The 3,927-nt window shown below is 39.0% G+C and overlaps 1 pseudogene; it reads right to left on the bottom strand.

Moving 5' to 3' along the window:
* Window positions 1–422: 422 nt before the first annotated feature.
* On the bottom strand, window positions 423–1,073 carry LOC123475362 (annotated as a pseudogene).
* Between the last annotated feature and the right edge of the window lie 2,854 nt (window positions 1,074–3,927).

Raw genomic sequence — 3,927 nt, forward strand, 5'->3', positions numbered from 1 at the left:
GTAGGAAGTTTAATCGTTAAAGAGTGTGGTCTAATACTTTTCTGGTGCACGATTAACATTTTGTATTAAATACAGGCTTTGTGAATAGTGTAACTAATGCAAATACACCCAGTTGATTACCAGATTATGTGTTTTTTATGGCGAACAATACTACATACACTTCTAATACTTAGTCCAGTCACCATCCACAGCTATAACAAGCTGCAGACGGGACATCATGGACTTTGCGAGAGTTTGCCAGTAAGATGGCCGTTGACTTAGATGGTTCCAGTTATTACTGACAGCATTCCAAAGTTCTCAAGGGATTTTTGGCGTGGTGGGAATCCATTTTACGCAACATTTCACTCCACAAATTTTCGATGAGATTTAAATATCCTCCTTTTCCAAGGCAGAAGCTGAAAGGAGACACCTTCATCTTCAAACCAGTCCCGAACAAAACTAACTCCTGTGGATTGGGGATTGATCCTGAACAAATGGAATGAGTTCATCCGTTCCAAACCTAGCCCATGTAGATGGTAAGAGATCGTTATCCAATATTTCTATATATTTTATAGCCGTAGGACTGCCGCTGATGCGATGCATTTTCCCGGCACCATTGGATGAAAACCAGGCCCAAACTGGAATTGATTGTCTCCCGCTGCGATCGTCCGATTGTGGTTAGGGTTGAACTTCGTTCCGTTTGTTCGATACACGAAGGAACGACCACACTCATGGGAACTATTAAGCGAACATTAAATAATGAAAGAAAAATTCAAAACATATCTCAAATACACTATTTACCCAAAAGTTTTTTCATCACTCAATATGACTTTTGCTCGCCAATCTGCATCATTATTGACGAATTCCGTTGCGAATGCTAATCTTGCATTTTTTTGGGCCTGTGTAAGGATTTCTTTTTTGGCAGCAATTTTCCCGTGAATGCCATGCTTTAGTCTTCGAGAAATCGTTCCTCGATGAATGGGCATTTCACAAATATCTATCGATGCAACAGCTTTAACAATATATAACATAAAACTTTTGATGTTGCTGTTACCTTTTAGTTCCTGCAGGGTTGTGATTGGTTTTACACTCATTGCCTGCAACAACATTGCATCTTACGCTGGCGTCGTTTTACGGGTTGCTCCGTATCCTATTTTGCGCTTAACGTCAAAAGTTTCGTTCGTATCGACAGATCCACTTTGAATTATTTCAACGATTTCAGGTATGCTAGTGTTTTGGTTAAAAAGCGCAACTATAGCTCCTTTATCTTGGAGACTTAAATGTTTGCCCGGCTCCCGAAAAAACATAGCACTTAAGGAAATTTAGAGGTGCGACTGACCTTATTCAATAATTTTTAGTACTGAGCCTTTCCTCCTCCAGTTAAAAACTATATTGTGCCAAAAGGTATACTTTTTCCAGCTTACGCATTTCGACCTAGGTCAAGGATAAATCCCTCTACGTCATAGCTACAAACTTCTTGTTCCACTTCAGCCTAGGTAGCTTTTTTTTTACTTTCTGTCCAATTCCAACCTATGTTATCTTTTCTTACCCTTTTCTCTCATGATTTTGACACGGAAAAAAGTAAAGGTCTCGTGTTTCATTTCTTGTCATTTTTCTTGAAGTCTAGGCACGAATTTTGCTCTTGGCATGGCATCGTCATCATTCCCAAATATAATATCTACCACGCCAAGTGATCTTGCAGCCCGGCGTGATAGACAACAATTGAATAATACTATTTTTACTGACTTCGCTACATGCAGGTAAGGTTCTTAATTTTTAGAATTTTTTTTGCGCTAAAAAGTAGTAATTTTTTTTATTTCGTTTTTCTTTATTATCCATCAAGCCAGTCACATATTTTTTTACAATTTCATATGAAAGGTAAAAAAAACGAAGCATTCCATTCATGTGTGGGCTTGGTTCTCAACGACTGGGGGAGTAGGATCCATTTGTCGAGTGGCCAATTTCCCTAGCGAGATCATCGAAGTATTCAGTGACGAATTTGGTCCGGAATGGCTGACGGAGTTCAAGATTGTCAATGTTACCTACATGGACGGAAAAGCATCACGCATCACGAACGCACTGCAGGCGTGGATCATTGGCCAAGATAATGTTACGGCTAACCCGTGGCCGGAAAATTTCAGAGATGTTTAGCCATTTCGAAAGGTATGGTTGGATCTTGAAAAAACAATTTACCTTAACGCGAAACAGCCAGGAAACCAAGAAGATCTATGTGTCCCCATTGAAAAATTCTGGAATATAAAATCATACGTCACGTGTATTGGAAAGCGCTCGTAGATTCTTTTACACCAAAGTGAACTTCACTCTTGAAAGCGAAGAATATTTTTTCTGATGGTTCCCTGTTTTAAGTTTTATGTCGTCGTTTATTGTGTTGTCATTTATTGTGTTTCTAAAAAAGGATTTCGGTCAAGAAGATTTACCTTTTATTTCTTTTATTTTATTTCTTAAATAAACTAGCTTTCCGTGCAAGCTAATGAAATGAACACGATTTTGTTCATCTGGTTTTCCAGTTCACAACTATGCAAAAATTAATCAGAAAAAAATATACAGGTGTCATGTATCAAAATATTTTATTTAAACAATATTGCAATATTTAATCCGTCACGTCTTAAACCTGACGGACTTAAACTGCTAAAGACAAGCAAACAAACAATTGTGCAATGGGTGGTAACCAAAGATCCATCAGCCAGTTACGTCGGCTGCACGGATATGAAGTAAATGGTTTGTAGAAAAGGAATGAAAGATAGGTTGGAGTAGTACTTACGCTTGAGTTGACTCCATTCTGATACCAGATGACTCGGTTTGAAGACGGCTTCACGGTGGGTATTGTAACGTTGGACGAAGAAAAGGACGTAACGATGGCAGGGTGTGGAACGTTTATTCGACTCGTCCCCAACACTAACAAGTCGGTTACACAGCTACAAGAGAACTAATACACACACTAGCTAGGAGAAGAATGCCAAAAAGAAATCGTGTTTTGGGTTTTATACCACTAGCTGGGTTGGGGACGCTAAGGTTGGCGTGGGGTAATAAAAAGAAAACATAAGCAACCAGTTCATGAAGAAATGTGAACTGGTGCGAAAAAAAGAAAACAAGGTTGAGAGATAAGGTGGGGGCATTGACACCTTGGTCAGCGGAAGGGGGCAATAAAGTAATAAAAGAGATAGCGTAAAAAGGAGGTCAAGGGTGGGGGGGGGAATATAAGATTTACAAACACTTAACTAAATGCAAGTAACTTAATTCTAATTAAAGTCTTGACTCTAGCGGGAGTCCTTACAATATGTATACAACGATAAGTTGTATGTACGAAATGTAAAGTTGTATGTACAAAATGTAAAGTATATAATAACAGATAAGTGATAAGACTGTATTTGCATTAATTACACTATTTAAGTAATCTGCGCAAACAGCACACTGACGTCTTTTAAAGGATATTTATTCATCCTAACGGCACTACTAGGATTTCTTTATTCCGTCCTTAAATCCTACAATGACGACTTAAAGACGATTTTAGCAGATGTTGACGATCAGCACACACACTCCCGGCAGAGACAAGAGCACAAGTGATAACAAAAAACACCAGCCACCTGGTGGTCGATGGCACTACTACTTGTGGTAATGAGACCAACACCCATAGATGGTGCACTCGAGATTCAGCTGTCATCCCATGGCGTTATATTCCAATCTATGAGATGAGTGTTTCTTCTCCGATTCGGAATGGGTAATCGTCACCGACATCTCGTTTAACCAAAGAGACAAAGTAGCAAATGAATTCAAGATGTGGCTAATTGAAAAAACCAAATTACCTGTAATAGGCACTTCCAGCAAGAAGGATTTTCAGATTATGTTACCATCAGAAAAGACGAACGACCAACCGTCCAAAACCCAATCTCAGGACATACTCAGCTACAATCTATACAACGCCGAGAA

Source organism: Daphnia magna, linkage group LG8 (genome assembly GCF_020631705.1).
Source record: "Daphnia magna isolate NIES linkage group LG8, ASM2063170v1.1, whole genome shotgun sequence".
Taxonomy (NCBI): Eukaryota; Metazoa; Arthropoda; class Branchiopoda; order Diplostraca; family Daphniidae; genus Daphnia; species Daphnia magna.